Source organism: Eschscholzia californica, unplaced genomic scaffold (assembly GCF_041429995.1).
Source record: "Eschscholzia californica isolate CP2 unplaced genomic scaffold, dmEscCali1.0.p SCAF_1, whole genome shotgun sequence".
Taxonomy (NCBI): domain Eukaryota; kingdom Viridiplantae; phylum Streptophyta; class Magnoliopsida; order Ranunculales; family Papaveraceae; genus Eschscholzia; species Eschscholzia californica.
Window position 1 is genome coordinate 32,973,446 of NW_028238198.1, and position 19,963 is coordinate 32,993,408.

The following is a 19,963-nucleotide window of genomic DNA, read 5'->3' on the forward strand; positions in this document are numbered from 1 at the left end:
TGGAGCGACTGCTTTCAGATTATCTTTTAGAGTTTGTCAACGTCTTGCAGAATTTGCAACCAAAGAAAAAATTCGTTGCATTACACCAAATCAATCTTTAGCGTCACCATGATGATTAGCTATATCCAAGGAATGAAATTTCAGTTTCGGTGCAAATTTCGGCCGGTTCAAAAGTGGAAACGTTTCGTGGAAATATTCCGGTCAGTGTGGAAGTTTAACAATCTAGGGAAATGATAGAAACACGTTGCAACTGAATTATTTATTGAAAATAAGACCTACAAAAAACAATTGTTATAAAGATATGATGTAGGGGCAAAAATGAAAAAAATTGATAGACTTTGTGATAAGATTCATTAATTTGAGGACTAATCTGTAATAAAATAATTAGATTGGGGGTCTAAATTGAATTATTTATCATAAATAACACCCAAAAAACAATAATATTACCGTAGGGGTTAATAATAGGACTAATTTGTTAATGTTAAGGTTAATTTGGAAATTCATAGTCACAACAGGGTGTTAGCTTAACAAAAACTAATTTCTAGGGGGTGATCATTAATAACCCTTACGAAACCCTAATAACCAGAAACCCAGCATCGATTTCATTTCAGTCGACCCTCCTCCTTCATCTCTTTCTCTCTCTAGGTTTTCTTGCCAAAATGAAGAGATTTCAAGAAGAAATTAAGAGACCTATTAAAGATTTGAGATGAAATAATGAAGAAATAAATAGAAAAAATGAAGAAGATAGCGATGAAGGTAACTATGCTTGCTTTTGGGTTCTTTAAGTTAGAGTTTCTGTAGATAGACAGAACTTTTTCAAATCTAACTACAATAACTCGAAATTTCCAATGATTTCAACCGAAATATGTATGGAATTTATGTAAGTGATGTTTCGTTTCCCTAATCTGGAAAGCCGACATATTTCGGCAATTTTGACGAAATATGTCGATTTTTCATTGCTTGGCTATATCACATATAGTTCAGTTCGGACTATGACATGCATCGTAGAATTAATGCTCGCGGATTAATATCGAAAATTCTTTTGTACACTTTGTTTGCACACTTTCATATTCGATCCATTGTCAAAGCCTTGACCTCATACATCATCATTCTCAAGATCAAAATTTTTTAACGTTGATTTTAACTCTTCGAGGAGTCCAGATTGAAATGTATTATTAACAATAAAAACTACACAAAATATTCTTTTATTTTCAACAAGCTATTAGATTTATGGACACACCTCAAAACCAAAGTCATTTGTTCTGGGTGATTAATATTAGGAGTGCAGTAAAAAATAACAGAAAAATATTTGACTTCTCTAACTTTTTTAAGGATTGCACTTCTAACTTTAAAGGACAGTTATTGTATCAACTCATTTGAATAACATTACTAATATAATGATGTCGGATTTCATTGTCAACTCATTTGAAGATACTGATTGTATCAACTCATTTGTATCAAAAACTCTCATTGACAAGATTGGAGAGATTCCTCAAAATATGAGTGCTCCACTCATCTTATATAAGGAATGTCTGACTTTGATTTCGTTATACACCGCGCCATAAAAGGATGTTATAAAGGCGGACACTGGAAAATACATGATAGACATGAAGCTAAGTGGGAGTGCAAGAATGCACTATGTCCTCGTAATTGAATTAGAATCAATATCTCCGAGCCACTTGATGAGTAACAACTGGAAAATGCATAGCCATGCTCAAATGGATTAAACGTTAATCATTTAGACTGACAGTGGCACTCGGGATCAAGAAAGTCAGAAAAGGGATGACGTATCAGATGGGATACAAAGTGACATGGGAATTGAGCATTGCACTCGTTCTAAGTACAAGTAGGAGACTGAAGGAGATGTCCTTCGACCACAGTGAAAATGCGAGCAATTTGCCAAATAAGACGATTGGTGAAGAGGACCATGAAAGTTTGGATGTAGGGATTGTAATGTTTAGCTAGAAATCAACTACGAAAGTCGAATCATTGACTGATTCACGACTAACTTCGTCCGGATCCTACATCGGGTTACACGAAAGAGTGTCGATTTGATCGGAAGATATGACTAGAGGAATGAGACATATAATCGTGAATTAGATCCAGAAATACGTCCAAAAGGTCATGAGGAAAGATAGCAAAAACCCGAAACAAAAGGGTAATGGGTCGGGCAAAAGTCCCGACCAAGGAAGGGTCGGCCAAGGCATGACCGCCCATACTATAAAGGCCGACTAGTCCCAATCTAATAAGGGGCAAATCTGGTCGGCCAACCTATTAGGGTTTCCCAAATGATTTACTCATCTAGGAATCTTAATCTTAATGAGATTTAGATATCTGTTTACGTGGTCATTAAGGAATCCATATCCGAAAGGGATTCTGACTCTTGAGATGCTATTTAAGGGTCTCTTTAGAACATAAGTAAGTGTTGAAAATTCTTAGAGAGATTTCCGCCTCTACAACATAAAGCAGAGAGAGAATAGTTTCGAGCTATCTATCTAGTCTAAAGAAGAAGGAGTTCTTCATCTAACTACAGGGGAGTTCTAGCTAACTTGAAAGGCGGGAGATCAAGTCGATTACTCGGGTGTCTCAAGTAGAGGAGCTACAATTGGAGTTCTTGATCTTTAAACCAAAGCAATCAATCGAGTCCGTTGAAATTAGCTATTCAGGTAAATCTCTAAACCCCTTAGTTTATCTTTAGCTTATGCCTGAAATCCTGGAGATACTAGTGTTAGACATTATATGTCTGAGATTCCTCTTAAAACACTAGGGGACACCATAAGCCAACACAAGTGACCATGTTAGCTATGTGGTTATTACTAAGTTCATGTTCTCAAAGCCTTTCACTAAGATGTCTCTAGTCTCCATAACCAACATTTACTAACTGATTTTTTAACAATTATTTCTTAAACAATTTATAACAAAAGTATAACGCTCTATCAACATTTTTTGGGTACACAACCCAAATCGTATCATGTTTTTGTCTGTTTGACAATTGTCAGGCGTACAATTCTGACAAAAAGTTACCTATTTGTCTTATCTGTAAGACCTTTCTATATTGACAGGTCTATAAATGGACCTTTTTGAACTAATAGATATTTCCATTTCTATCAACACTCCCAATTCCTCCAATCATAGATATCCGAAATTATTTCTATCCCCTCTGGCCCAAACCTATCCAAGGGCATCTTCTCTATAGTTTATGGGCTGGTGCAGTTTAAATATATAGAACTCAAACAACAATATTGACAAGTTTTGTAATACACCTCAGTGATAAGAATTTGATGTATGTTGTATAGGTCAAATGTTTGGTCCCCTCTTGAAAGGAGCACTAGGTATTTTATGTTCATTTTTTATTTATACATACATGGGCCCCATTCTTGACTTTACTCAGGGCCTAAAAAATGCTTGGGCTGTGAAGACACACGGATGACCCCTTATCATTATTGATTAATCAAGAGTGGGACAGCCTAAGGCGGCCTTGTTCTCTTTTCTGTGCACCCGTATATTGTTTAGAAGCACCACTAAACAGAGGCCTCAATTAATTTTCAACAAAAATTAACAACCACCTCAGATTCCTATAAAATATGGGTTCATTGGGGTTGTATCACCGCCTTTTCCTTTACTTAGGGTTATAAGTTTCCTTTGGTTCAGTTTTCTTGTACGCCAAGAAACCCTTATTCCTTGACTTTTTTTTTTTTTTTTGTTGAAAGAACCCTTATTCCTTGACTGACAAGTTCATAGATATCTACTAAGTATTCATTTCTATCTGGTTTTGCCGCCTCTGCTTCTATTTATATACATGGGTGGGGGTATAAGAATATGGACCTATTAATTGACAAAATTTTAGAGCCGGACTTAGTAATAAAATTTCTACCGTAATTATCAGTTTATGCATGTGCTGGTCCCGAGCTCCTACCTATACAGGATGACACTTCGGATGGAGGAATTGATATTTAGTTTATCGTTTATCACTGCTATGGTCCTTGTTCAACTACCTTATAAAGAGATAAATGGAAATCGAATTCCGACAGTAATATTCAACAATCAATCTTCTTCTATATTTCATGCTTTTGTGTTGGCTATCAATTTTGCCTTTACCGCAGCTGTTTTAACCATTATTCTCCGTCAAGATTTTCCGAAGTTTGCAAGACATTTTAGACAAAGTGCTATTGCTTTTACAGCTGCTGCAGTTTGTATATTGAGTTGGGTCTTGATACCTTTCTTCTGAAACAAGATGAGTCTGTGCTATATGAACAAGAAAACTATTATACCTTTTCCTCCACCGTCTATGCCAGTTTATATGTTATCAACACCAATTCTCCACTCTTCAACTACAACTTTGTAATATATACACATGATAGTTAGGTCAATAAACTATTAGATTATATACAAGTTTGCGTATATTGGTAATTTTATACATTTGTAAATTTACTTAGTTATTTATTACTTTTCTTTTTCTCTCTCTCGATTGATTGATGTAAAATTACAACCTAGTAGGCTGGTTAATTGATTAACTAGGAATAATGTTAGAATAGTGAGCTAGGAGAAAAATGAGATTCAATTCGTTAACTTGATGGTAATTACAATAGTTTTTCTACATTTATATGGAGAGGAAGAGTTAGTTAAGAATTTTTTTAGCATTAACAGAATCTTACGTAATGTAATCTTTGTGTGGTTACAAACAAAATATATAGGCACCACTCTTCTAACGGCACTTCCAGCCTCTACACTTTGTTTTATATTTTCTTACACTTTGTTTTATATAACCAGTGCCCATAGATCACTACTAGTTCTGTAAGCACGACATAAAAGGGACATAGCTTGCTGCACTAAGGGCAACTTTGTACTTCAAGGAACGACAACTTCTAATTATTGGAAACTGATATTGGCCAAAAAAACTTCATCTTTGATTGATGTTGTTCTCAAAATAGGTGCTTACAAATTCTTTTTCGAGAATTCATCTCTTTTACAATATTCTCAAATTTTACTCGTACCAACTAAAACTTTCTACTTCAAGGACTCTCCTACAATTTCTAATTAATAAAAACTTAGAATCACCAAAAACTTCATTTCTAATTGATGGTGTTCTCAAAATAGATGCTTATAATTTTTCTTGAGTTGGCCTCTTTTACAATTGTCAAAAATTTTACTAGCAATTAAGCTTTGATAGATTTGATCACTTGAAAGATGGGGGTTTTGGAAATTAACCCTAATTTTACTAGCAATCAACTGTAAATCATCCCTTCCCTAGTCGAGAAAGTGACGACGAAAATCATGTGGTTGGTTAGTGATGTGATTTGTTTTTCTATATTTATCAACAAAGTGATCTGTACCGAATTTGCATATCATCATATGCAGGGCCGGCCCTGACTTTTTAGTGGCCCGAAGCGAAGGGAAAAAATGAGGCCCCCTGTATTATCAGCAAACTCAAAGCTTACCTTATGACCCTGCGCTCATCCTATTGATTCTATGAAGAAACTAAAAATCTTTCCCTTCAATCAAGCATTCATACATAATATAATTTCTATAATTTAATCCTAACTCAATTCATCGCAATAGTTAGCTAGCGACATGTGTTATGCCAAAATGGTAGCCGATGATGCTTGGATGATTTTGTCTTTAGTTTTTCAAACCACTTGGTTTAGGCATCAAATTTATAGGGGTTCGTTCAATCACTAAAAGCAAGTGGTCATTCTTGTTCCCAGACTACATTTAGTACCTAAACGCAAGACCTATCGTTATATGACACATTTAGAAGTCAAGTGCAACAAGATGTTTATTAATGTGTTTGTTATCTCCATGGAGTGACTTCTTAAAACATTGAGTTCGAGATATCATATAAGGTTAGAAGGAGATGTATATAAGGTTAGGAGGAGATGTCTCCCAATAAACATGGTCATTTAGATTCATGCAAGATAAAAGAGAGTTTAACTAATTTCAATTATTTTGAACTTTTTGTTAACTACCTTACGTAAAAAAAAAATAGTTTTATATTTTACATTTTGAGAGATAAGACAACAAAACTTTTCGCGCAAGACCAAATTTCTCGACTTTCATTGATGAGAAAAAATGTTTTTTTTAAAGAGGTAGTTTAATACATGAAAGGGTTGAAAAATCTTAGAGGAGGCCAAAAAATGATGAAAAGTTCGAAACAACTCAAAAACTATAAGTAAATTAATTGTACTTCAAAAGTATGACAAAAATTAATAAGTGGATCTCAAACTATAATAACTTCAATAATTCACCATTAACAATACTGAACACTAATGAAATAAGTTTTGTGATGAAGTCAGAATAAATATAAATAAAAATAAAAATAAACTTATACTTTTTGTACAGATACTAATAGATAATAATGTAATTAAAGGCATTCAAATAAGTATGTAGCTGAATAAAGATGGGATGGGGTGAGAAATAGTGACCTATAGAAGTGACAAATAGAAATTGGAGATGAGTTGAGAAATACATCCACAAAGAGTACTTGTTACAATCAGACATGTGTCAAAACCGGTATTTGAAATTTTGGTGGGCCCCATGAAAAAGAAACAAAAGCATAAGGGCGGTGCATCTTGAATTGGGCGTTCTTCTGTTAGGTACACGTTGGGCCGCTTTAAAAAGATTTGACTAGTACAAAATCTTATAGACACCCTCATCAAATGTGGCCCCAAAAATTTGGTGGGCCAAAGCGAGGCATTGCTCGCTTTGGGCCAGGGCCGGCCTTGATCATATGTAATGCAATAGGAAGTTCAAGCAATAATAAACCACAAAACAAACTCGGTAAAATCAATTTTACACACCAAACACGACGAGGTTATTAGGGTTTTCTCTTAGGGTCCGTTTGATACGTGGGAAACGGCTGAGTAAGAAAATTAAACTTTTTCAAAGATATTAATTAACGAAATAAAAGTATGTACTTACTCGAAATAAATTTAGAACTGATATTGGATTTCTGGAAGTCAATAAAACTTCATTGGCAATTTTGAGATCAATCTAGTGGACAGTTTTCAATTTTAAACAGAATTGGCATTCACACACAAGACTTCGATGGAAGAAATTATATCAGACTTTCTAACAAGATTTATTGTTTGCAACAATTTTTTTCAAGGCTTATGTATTCAAAAGATTCTTGTGGTTAGAACGTCGTATTACTTACGCAGTAGCATTCGTGACGAATGGTAATTATCAAACTTATATAATGCTCGAAGGCCATTTAGTCACAACATAGGTCACGGTAGATAAACAATTTAGATAAAATCTATGTATGCACTGTTGGATCTGTTAATTTTTTTTTTTCAGAAACTTATTTTAGGAATATTTGTTTCCATACTATCTACAGAAAAGATCTTTTCAACAAAAAAAAAAAAAATCTACAGAAAAGATCTTCAAGTAACTAAAGGCACCTTTCAACAAAAAAAAATAACTAAAGGCATCAAACAGCCCAACAGCTGTGTACTCCTGGAATACCAATGATCCTTTACTGGCGGCATGAAAAGAAGAGTGTGTTTGGAAGAAATTTTTAGTTTTTTCACCCTATAAAATTTTGCACCTAAAATATCGACCTATTCAGAAATCAAAATCAATAGTTGTGATTTGCTCTTTCTCTATCAAAATATCGCCCTGAGATTTCTAATTTCGAAAGACTTCAATTGTGGCACTGTGTAGTGGAGGGGGCAAGTGCGGCGACATATCCGCACTGCCCACCACAAGGGCCAGGGGGCATCTTGAACTCTACGCTGATCCAAAGGCATGCAAAGAGTTGCATCCAAATTAGTTTTTTTCGAGAGTCCTGCTTAAATCTCGAACAAAGTACGAAACTCTACAGTAGTGAGAGGGAAGACACGTTGGCTATCCATTAGAGGGAAGACAAGTTGGCTATCCATCAGAGGGAAGTCGGAGATTTCTGCATGATTGATTAATCAAGAGTGAAACAACCATGCTTAAAAAAGAAAGAGTGAAACAACCTAAGACCGCCTTGTTCTCTTTTTTTTGTGCACTCGATGTTGTTTCGAAGTACCACACTACTGAACGGAGACCACAATTTTCTATTAAATAGGTTCATCAGGGGCTTTTCCTTTACTTAGGCCTATAAGTTTTCTCTTGATTTAATTTTCTTGTACGCCAACAACGTCCTTCTCCCCAAGAAACCATATTTCTTAATTGATAGTAAGGGTCCATTTGATACGTGTTAAAATAGAAGTGAGAAAGTCGTTTTCGTACGAAAATAGGTTTTCTGGTGTTTGATTGGACAAAAAAGAGTTTGAAATCACTTTTCGTGAGAAAAAAATGTGGGAAAAAAGGCCGAAACTCTTTCTCACCCTCCACATGTGAAAAGCCATTTCTCACGCTCTCTCTCCATTAACGCCCTCTCTCTCCACCCGTATCTCTCCCTCCCTCTTTCTCAGTTTCAGACTTCTCTCTCTCTCTCAAATCCCTCTACTATGAGATCTTGAAACTAATGGCGATGAGAGATTCAAACTAATGACTTAAATTTGAAATTCTAACTCCTTTGAACTTTCTGTTCAAAGTCGAAATTAGAACCCTAATGACATCTCTGAACTCCCCAATTGATGTAAATCGATTCACACAATTTATTCACATAAATCTATTAGCTTGAAGCCAACTATTGACTATGAAAACCCTAATTTCAGGAAGGTCGGAAGTCGAAGCTTCATTATCACCAACTTTAACAACCGATTAATATCTCTTTTGATCTCTTTCAACCGATTTAAACTTCTTGCTCTCTTTTGATCTCTCTCAATCTCATAAACTCTATCTCTCTCTACCATCTCTATTTTCTTTCTCAATCTCAGAAACACTAGTAACCACCACCATCAACATCCATTTACCAATAGATAGAGATTGAAGACAAAGATCAGTTTTTCTCTCGTCTTCTCTCTCTCTCTGATTCCTCACATGAAACAACAACCTTTTCTATGAGTTTGGTTCATGAAGCAAAGATGAGATTGAAATGAGTAGTAATGAGTTTGATCCATGTAGCTATCCTGCAGTACCCATCGAATTGCATAGGGAAGAGAGAATGATTTTGCTTGATGTGGTTGAGTTGCTATTGCAAACCTATTTTTGGATGAATTTGTTTGAGCAAAATCCATGAATTTGAAACCCTAATTGCAGCAGACTATGGAACTCTGAATCGATTTTGGGAGGGGAAGTGAGGTGGCTATTTCTCAATTTGCTAACCGACTGGGCCTATGAGTGGAGAAGGTGAGATGAAGAGAAAGAATTATGAAGGCACCACATGAAAGCCCAACTTATGGTAACATTTTCTAAAGGCACATACTATTTTCTTACTACCCAATCAAACGGACCCTTATAGTTCTCTTTCCCATCAGAAAAAAAAATGGTTTTCTTTCCTATCAGAAAAAAATGGTTTTCACACGTATCAAACGGATCCTAAGTTCAAAGATGTCTATCTATTCAGTATTTATCCAAAAATATTAATCCATTTATTGACCCCTACAGCGCCCATTCTTTTTTTGGCCAAAAGACATCCAGTCCAATGTTGATCTTGTTAGACTCAGTCATCAGAACACACATCTCAATATGATGATTATTCATTTATACTATATGACCAAAAGATTTTGTCAAAATATCGTGTTTGATTGATGATGTGACATGCCATTTTCCTCTTCTAGATCGACATGCCACGACATCAGTCGTGGTTATATTCAAGCAACATTTTCGAGCCATGTGGATTTCTCCTTTAATAATTATATAGATTTACTTTTTTTTTTTTGTTGGCTATATAGATTTACTTGGACCACAAGTCATTTCTATTTTTTTCGCCGCCTTAGAATTTACTTTACTTTTTTTAATCAAGTCCTATGCCTTTACCTATATATAGATGGATGCATCATGCATGTAAGCGTATGAAAGTGTTCAAACGTCCAAAATTTCTCAGCTGGGTTAAGAAACTAAATTTCTAGCAAATTGTTAGTTTATGCATGTGCTCCTCCTATCTTACGTATACACGATGAAACTTGGGGTTCAGATAGAGGAATTACTTTTTGGTTTCTCTTACGTCGCTGCTATGATACTTGTTCAACTACCTTATAAAGAGATAAACGGAAACCGAATTCCGACAGTACTGTTCGGCGATCAACCTTCTTCTATATTTCATGCTTTTGTGTTGGCTCTTAATTTCACCTTCACAGCAGCTGTTTTAACCATTACTCTCCGTCAAGATTTTCCCATGTTGGCAAGGCATTTTCGACAAAGTGCTATTGCTTTTACAGTTGCTGCAGTTTGTATATTGATTTGGGTCTTAATACCTTTTCAAAAATAAGGAACCAAAGATGGAATCAACTTAAGATAATAGGGAATGAGTTTGTTCTATATGATTCTTTGAACAAGAAAAACTATATATCTCTTCAACATACAAGTATACAGTCTAGGGAACTTCCTCCACCGTCTATGCCAACGCCAGTGTGTATGTTACGGACACCAATTCTCCGCTCCTCCAGCAGAAGTTTTAAATATATACACGTAAGAGTTCGATCAATAAACTATTAGATTATGTATAAGTTTGAGTATCCTGGTAATTTTTTACATTTGTAAATATACTTATTTATCAGATTACTTTTTATTATTCTCCTGATAGGTCGGTTGATGTACAGTTTAAACTAGTACGCTAATTATGTAAAACAAACTAGGTATAACAGTGCCCAACGGCCACAACTAGCTTTCTAAGCACGATACAAAATAAAACTGAAAAGGATCTTTTACCCTTCACTTATTCTTGACTTGTAACCTGCAACACTGACCTAACTTGAGCGTCAAAGTGTCTTTTTAGATATCCCCTTCCATCTCCTCACCGGCGAGCGACGGCTAGGAGGAAAAAAACTTTGAAGGTACAAGGACGATTTTCAAGGGGATTTCTGGGAAGCCACTTTTACGACATTATAAAACACAAAAACTAGAAGAAAACTGCATATACTAAAAGAAAATTTGAAACAACCTAATAACAAGGGCACTTTTCTTTTACTTCATATTAGAGCATAAGGATCGAGATCCGAAGATATCAAAGTCAAAGGTCCATGATATAGAAGAGATCCGAAGATATCAAAATCAACGGTCCAAGATGTAGACAATATTATTTGTATTTATCCTAGATAGATTCCTAGGGTAATAAGACACATAAGTCACTCTATAAATAGCAGTAACCTCTATGTATTTTATCATTGAGTTGCATTGAGTCTGAGTCTGTAACCAATCAATCCCACGATTGTGGAGATAATATAAAGCAGCCATTAATGGTTTTTTCCGTGGACGAAGGTCGTGATCATCTGACCGAACCACGTAAACTATTGTGTCATTTATTTTAGTTTATATCTTTTATTCTAACATGAAATCTTCACATGGTATCAAGTGCAGGTTAATCAATTTGATCAAACTTCTGCATTTTATCGATCTTTTTTAGATCGATTAGATTATCTTAAACAGGTTCACCAATCCTGTTTTATCAAAACAAAATCATCAACTCTCTCGTCATTTCATATGTATTTATCCACGGCTTAATCTCTTAGCCGAAGGTTGCACTATGCTCAAATCAAGAGAATCAGGTTACAAGTCTCTCTCGTTTTTATCAAGGATTAAGAGGGATTTCCTAAAACCTTTCCTGTCTCACTCGACTTCCATCAATCCCAGAAGAGGGTTATACTATAGTCGGTTAAACCCAACACTTTGAAGTTAAAACCCTAATAATAATTTCATCAATCATCTCCTTCAAGCTTCCGTATTATCCAAGGTACTTTCCTTGTGATTCAATTTTTTTTCTCTCAGCTTTTGTGTCAATCTAATATCCACTTGCGAACCATCATCATCATAAACTCTTTCTGAGATTTTCATCGATCAAAAACCAAGTTTCTGGATAGTTCAATCCCAAGGATCTCCATATGATTCTGCAGTTTCTTATATATGGTTTGTTACTTTTATTAAAGTATTAAGATCTATAGAAAAGTTCTAATCGACAACCTCTTGGTTGGGACGTTTTTTTATCTCTTTCTCTCTCTAGTTCTGAAACCTTATTTATGAATCCCAGAACAATCGATGAAGTGCTCTCCAATTCAAAATTTGAGCTTGAATTCTAGGTTAATCTGTTGCCACGGCATGACCACATGTAGGAGTTCAATGTTTTAAAAATAGAGTTTCAGAATTCAAATGCCTATACAGGTAACCCTACTTCTATGTATATGAAGTGTTTGTGAAAATGTTTCAATGAAACTTCTTTTGTTTCTTTCATGTCTTTTAGCTGTGTTGGTAACTGTAACGAAACAAGTCAATTATACGACTTTGTTGTTCGATCATGCAAGCTAAACGGTCGTTGAATCTTCTCTATGCCTGGAACAATTTAATACAAATCTCGTAAAGTCTCTGACTCCCACTCTGCTCTCTCTGTAAACTGTCTTTGTTCTTGTAACAAATGGTGTCAATGGGTTTTGATTCAGTGCTTACTATTCGTTAGCAGTACTTGGTATCCTTCTTATAATCCATAAAGAATGGCAAGATACCCATATGGAGGTTAGCTAAAGTGACGTTTGTATTTATCCTAGATAGATTCCTAGGATAATAAGACACCCAAGTCACTCTATAAATATAAGTGACCTCTATATATTTTATCATTGAGTTGCATTGAGTGTGAGTCTGTAACCAATCAATCCCACGATTGTGGAGATAGTATAAAGCAGCCATTAATGGCTTTCTCCGTGGACGTAGGTCGTGATCATCCGTCCGAACCACGTAAACCATTGTGTCATTTATTTTAGTTTATATCTTTTATTCTAACATGAAATCTACACACTTCAGAATCAGAATTTAGAAAATTTTGAAAACGGTCAAGTGAAGTAATCCTACAATTAGATTTTGTCATGTTTAGAGGTCTAGATAATCGTAAGCAAGGTTAAACAATGGCCACAAAAACATCACTACAGCTAAAGCTAAACAAACCTTGAACATGTATTATGAGTTTATGTGACATTTCTTAATCCAATGCATAAGTTTGCAATTCAATGATAAGAAACAAGACCTATTAAGGTGGCGAGAGGATACGGAGAACAATACTAACAGATTCTTAGTAGTCAATCAAGTTTAGAAGGGAGAAGAGAACCCAAGAAACGAAAAGAGCTCCAAGAACTCTTAAGCAATTGTTGCATCTCCACCACCCAGGAATTCTGCAAAAGAACTCATAAGAAACAAAGTAGGTTAGGTTACTTGTGGATACATTGAGACAACTAAACACTGTTAATGGATATTTAGTATAGATACATAATAAGCACAACAACTTCAATGAACAATTCAACGATGAGTAGCTTCAAGTAGGCTCACGTAGTAGCTAGGGCTTCAACAGTGGCATATGCTCATATTCATAATTTTCGAGGTGGTGGTGTGTGGTGCGGCATGGTATAGGTGAAAGTACGAGAATTGACCCAATGACCTAGAGAAGTATCTTACCATCTCAGCAAACTAAGTTCAAGTAATACAGTCTGTTCAATGAGAGTGGTGGAGTTGGAGGTGTAGTGGTCATGCGATACTGACGTGGTTGTGGAGGTAATGTGGTCATTGGCTGCAACTGTGATGGTGTGCGGTGGTGGTGGTGTTAGTGGAGATGGGGTGTGGTACTGGTGGCAGTGGAGATGATGGTTCAATGTTATTCGAGGTACGGTGTCGGTGTTACGATAGTGGTAATGGTAGTTTGGTGGTGGCGAAGGTATGGTGGTGGGGCAAAGATACTAAGATCTATTATGTGGCTCGATTTTTTTTCCCAAGATCTCGCCTTAGGAGAAAGTGGCATGTCCCGAGTAGAAAATAGGCATGTCATATCATCACTCCGACCTGACCTCTGAGCAGAAAAATTGGGCCACATAGCACAGTTGAAGAAAAACACATATTTGCCATAAACAAATCAACCCCTAACAGCCATACTACTTAAATAGGGTAAAACATCAAGTGAAAGTTAAATCTGATATCATCTGACTTAACTAGATTCTTAAAATATTTCTAGGTTTTTTTTTTTTTTTTTTTTTTTTTTTTGTCAAGGAATTGAAATATTTCTAGGTTAGTTCTAACAAAATGTTATATCATTCAACAAAAAAAAATTGTTATACAGTATTGTAATAAAAGTTCAGTTTATATTGTTCAATATTGTAAATAAAATGTTTCCTTGCCAAGTTATGTATCTTTTGGGGCGTTTGGTCAATATTGTGGTGTGGTTTAGTTGCACATTCACGATGGCAATTGATACATCAAAGATGTGAGGAGCACGATGACCGTCGAATTAAACCTTGAAACAAAGGGACTTGCTGAACGAAAGAAATGGCCTAAAATCCGTTCTAACTATATTATATATATACCTTTACGAACCCAAATTCAATAAACCATGGATTCTACCTCCTATAAGAATCGAATCTGAAATCTCAAGGATTTTGGAGTTTATGTCAACACTTTCAACCACTTGGACAACCAAGTGTCGGACATTTCAAATTCACAATTAGACTTAGCATGATGGCATCCATAAGTGGAAAATGTTACTACGCCCGACCAAATCCCAAACGAAGTACTTGGTTGTCCCAGATTTAGTGAGAGAAAGTACTCTTATTAAATCTGGCCCGATCGCGCACTTTGTGAGGGATTTGGTCGCGTCGGGTAGAGTATCTCCAATATAAAATTTAGGTTTTGCAATTGCAATGTACTTGCACCATATATCCTTATAATATTTATAGGTTAGGAGGGGAACATATTTCAAATAACAATTTACTGACCAGAATCTACACAAGTACTTCCTTAGAAATGTCTACACTCTACAAAAGATGCAGTTTCCATAAATGTTGTTCATAAAGTGCAACTTTGCAATTGCAAAACCTAAGTTAATGAATGCTAAGTCCAACTATTGCATGTGAATTTGAAACAAAACCACACCAAAATATTGAGCAAAAGACCCAACAATAGAATTGCAGTTTACTATTGTTAAGTACTTAAGTGAAAGCAATATTGTCTTAAGATAATCTTAGGTAAGCTAATCCCAGTTCAACTAAAAAAAAGGGTAAGCTAATCCAATTATAAGTTGTTTTTTAAATCAAAATTTTCAAAACAGAAAATTGGATCGAAGACTCAATTTAAGTTCTTTAAAGTCCAAAAGCAAGTTATATTTTGTTTGACTAAAAATACAACATTGTATTTTGTTTGCTTAACAATCCAACCATTTGTATTTTGTTTGGTTAAAAACTAAATATCTTTTTCAATCCCTTTGTAATTTTTTGCAACTATTTTGCAAGCAGTTGCAACCTTTTTGCAAACTAGTTTCAATCATTTCACAAACAGATGCAATCATCTTGTAACCAGTTGCAAACATCTTGCAATTAATTGTAAACCTCTCTCAATCAAATGTAAATTACGAAATACTTAGTGAGCTGAACAATAGAGAAAATTGAGTGATCATTTTTCACCAAAACAAATAATTTATATGGGATTTTAACAAATTTTCATATTTAAAAATGATGACTTGGACAATCTATATATATAATAAAAGAAGAGGGGTATCTTTTTTAGAATATACCCTCATATTCAATGACTAAGATTACACCTCTTAAACTTATCTCTGATCCAACTTCTCTATAAACCCTCTTCAATGGCTAATATTGCACATCCTAAACTTATCCCAATGCTTGAACTTATACCCCACAAACTTTCTTCAATGACTAAGATTACACATTCCAAACTTATTTCCAAAGGTGGGAAATTTGGTCAAAAACTCCCAAAAAAATTGGATGACTTTGGTTAAAAATGATCAGTCAATTTTTTTAGTCTTTAACTCCCTGAGTACTTTTTAATTTGTAACACCTTGCGACTGCTTTGGAGCGGCATTGCGACAACTTTACAACTATCTTGCAATAGCTTTGGAGCGCCTTACAACAGCTTTGCAACACCTTTATAAAAAATGCTAGAGTTTTAACCAAACAAAATACAAATATTTGTTTTTTTAACAAAAATACAAAATTTAAATTTTAAAAAATAAAATTTTATCTAAATTTTTAACTCAAAAAAATAGAAGTAGTTCAGTTATGTACTCACTCACCCTCTCCACCTTTCTCGCCAATTAATCACTTTTTAGTATTATGTTTGTATATGATGATTATACGTGACAGAGGAAAAAGATAAAATTTTAAAATTAAATGATAAAAGCACTTTGTCCTTTTTTAGTTGAATAGAAAAAGTAATGGTGCACGAAATCTTTGTTTGAAAAAAATACAGATGACAATCTGTATTTTAGATAGCCACTTGAGTTGGATGCACATTGAAGTTTTAGTTTCTTCTAGCTAGGAACAAGAACCAGCATAGAAAATGAAAACACAAAGATAACAATCGAATATTTTTCGGGTATTGGGGAAAAGAAAAATTTATGGGATACAAAATTTTGGATGGAAACAATTTCTTTTTATAATTTTGTGTTTCCTCCGAACACCACCTCACCCCGTTATTTCATTTTCTTCTTCCCCATTTTCCCTTCCCGCCACTACCAGCAACTCTGGCGACACCTCCACCATTAACTTCGAACATCGTCACCATTCCACCCTCTCTCTCTCTTCTATATTTCGGCAAAGTGGAGATCGCCGCAACCCTCCTCTCGAAAACCAGATGAGGCTTCACAGACAAAAGTTTCCGGCGAAGGGGGCCTCCCGTATGCATGAACTTAGAGAGAGAAAGAGATGAAGATGAGAATAGATAGAAATCGCCGGCCGACGACCCTCTTTTGACGACTTGAGAGAAGGGTATGTTTGGAGGAAATTTTCTGACTTCCCACTTATAAAATTTTGTATCCCGCAAATTTTTCTTGTTTCCTAAAATGTTGGCCTTTTCATTTTAAACTAACAAAGTTTTTTCCTTCAATTATAATGTCGAAAGAAATTCCATGTCCTTATGGTTAAATAGCAATGAACTACAAACCTTTTTACATCAAAATAACAAATTCAACATGTTTAGTTGGAGATTTACCCTTAATTTCTACGTGACTGGAATCTGTTAATGCATTATGCAGCTTGCTACTACAACATGCCTTAAATTTTGTATAGAAAATTATAACATTTCTCATAAACACATGTATTTACCAAAAAATACCAATTGTTATTGGGAGAGTAGTAGACTTCCAAGGGGACCGGCCAACACACAAATCTAACACCCCATGGTCTAACTAAATAAAACAGCTTTTTCACAAAAAACAAATAAATAAAAGAACTAAAACTCCATAAATATTAAAATAAATCTAGAGGACATTCACTAGTGGATGTAGGCATAATTAAAGATATTAATGGTAGAATTCAAGCATTTAACATGGGTTTACAAACCTTTTAGGAAAATGTTTGATCAACCCATTCCTCCACCTCGTGTCCTATGTGAATAATAAGACTCTCGATATTATTGTCTTCTAACACTTTTGAAAGTTGTCAAAATGAAATGGTGTTACTTGTCCTATCCAAGACGGTAAGATCAATTGTATTCACGAGTGTATTCTTATCAGAGTTCTAACCTGTTAATAATTTTTTGTTTAAGTGCATCATTAACTCAATCGTATCCCTTTGAATTTCAACACTTCTATTTGTACTAATAAGGTAAATGATTGTACATGAAGGAGGTTTTCCAAACTAAGTATGCATTAATTCAAGAGAACACTACGCAAGTGTTAACTGCATATAATATAGGGATATCACTTTAGCCCTAGCTACCCCCTAATTTAATTCTAACCATACTTTGGTGTTCTAATAGTGTTATATGACCTACAGATATTAAAGAATGCATGCAAATTAATTATATGAGCATTAAATTTTTGTGTACTATCACTAAAGGGATCTATATATATATACCTTCTGTCTTCTTCCTCTTCCTCTTCCTCTTCTTCTTCTTCATCTTCTTCTTCCTCTTCCTCTTGGTCCGCATTGGAATTGGACCATACAAAAATGGCTGTAATAACTAGGAGGAAACAAACAAATGGAACAAATATCTTATGTTCTCTCAAGAGAGAAACTACTAGAGCAAAGAATGCTAAAACCATGGAAAAACTTCCAACTAGCTGCAACAAGAATGCGATATTCGTAACGGCACGTAAGAACAAGCCAATAGCTGTAACTCCACGGCCAAAGGTCACTGCACGAAAAGCAGTTGGAGCAAAAGAAGGAAGAATTCCTACTGCTTGAAACACCAAGAAACCCGTTTCGGTACGAAATGAGAGTCTTGTCGATCCTATTCCCCATGATAGACGAGGAATAGAGAAGGGTAAAATCGAGATGAGAGGGAAGGGAATTTCCGCAGAAAATTCATAGCTGGATCGAGCACCAACGGATGAGCCCGAAGATGAAGAAGGGTTATCTTCTTTGAGAACAAGAATAACCTTAAAAGGAAATAAAGACCTATAGTTAAGTTGCTCAGATGATTCGACAGTGGGTTGTCCGTTGATAGTAGTTGAGATATCTAACTTAACCCAATTCAGTGGAGAAGTAGTGACAGAGATATTGAAAACTTCTTCTGAGTTGTTAGGACGAGCTTGCTCCATTTCTAGCTCTTAAGAAAAGATGTCTTCTACTGCTAGATTATTTGACAAAAGCTAGGGCTATAATTATTGCATGCCCTAGCTCCATCCATCTGAAGAACCTATGATGACTTTCCATGTTGGGCTTGGGCTTGGGCTTGGGCTCGGGCTCGGGCTCGGGCTCGGGCTCAATTCTGGGGCCGAGTATATACCCTCTTACCCCCATCCCAAATGGATCTATGATGACTTCCAATCTTGACTTACCTTTAGGGCTTGTGCTCGATCCTGGCCTTCAAATATGTTCTTGTTCCATTCTAGATCCTATCAGGCTATGATGACTAGTACCACTCTTGGATTTGGCTTGACCCATGAGCTTTTCAGGGCTTTGGACTCAGCTCCCGGATACATGGGCTGGCCATTCCCCTCATTTGTGACGATATCTTCTAGTCTGTTGGTAGGCGACAAAACTATTGACTTTGTCCACTCATGAGGTTGAAACCCTTGTTTTTGACATTTTCTCCTACCCATTTTCAGACAAGGACAAAGGGAAGGGGAGGAAATACCAGAACACCATCAAAAACCAAAACCACCAAAAAAGAAGAAGAGGAAGATTTCTTCCCTCTCTAGCAACAATAGACTAGTCGATTGGTAAAAAAAAAATTCAATTATTCCACATCAATCACTTATAACCGACAAGAGTAGACAAATATGTGACATACACACTGATGCGATGCATTGCGATCCGTACAATCATTTGATCGATTAATTCCCAAATTTAACAATATCCCAAGCAAAAAAAAAAGAAAATATGAGGAAGTAGTAATGATCCAAACACATTAATTATTTTCTCATGAGATCAACAAGAAGGCCAAATAAGAGCAGAAAAGACTTAAAGCATAAGAGATAAGAGGAAAATGTAAAGAGTAATGCTTAATTATCGATCCAATAAACTTTTGAAAGCTTATGTATATCATGATTCAAAGAAATTAATTAATGAAATAAAAGGACTTACTTGAAATAAATTTAGAACTTATAATGGGGTTCATGAATTCATCAAAACTTCATCAGCAATTTGGAGATCAATCTCCTAGACGATCTTCAAGTTTAAATAGAATTACATTATAATACAGGAGTTGATGGTAGAAATTCTATCAATTAGACTTTCTAACATGATGTATTGTTTGCAACAATGTTATAATAATAATTTTATGTTTATTTAATGATTTAATCCAGCTCTTACACTAGTAATTAAGAAAGTTAATGATATTTGGTCCTTTGACTTTCTAACATTTTTTTTTGTTGAAAGCATTGACTTTTTTTTTTGATGAAATGAAAGCATTGACTTTCTAACATGATGCATTGCTTTATTCTCTTTGTAAATGTACATGATTCTTAACATGCAATCATATATGATATGAAGGTTGTTGTATG

At 35.1% G+C, this 19,963-nt stretch overlaps 1 long non-coding RNA gene across 1 annotated transcript; it reads right to left on the reverse strand.

The window, feature by feature from the left end:
- Positions 1 to 10,363: 10,363 nt before the first annotated feature.
- LOC147566213 (uncharacterized) lies at positions 10,364 to 19,613 on the reverse strand. The gene is made up of 2 exons (XR_015237398.1): positions 19,545 to 19,613; positions 10,364 to 13,187 (listed from the first exon to the last, which is right to left on the reverse strand). It is a non-coding gene; the product is annotated as an uncharacterized LOC147566213 (long non-coding RNA).
- Between the last annotated feature and the right edge of the window lie 350 nt (positions 19,614 to 19,963).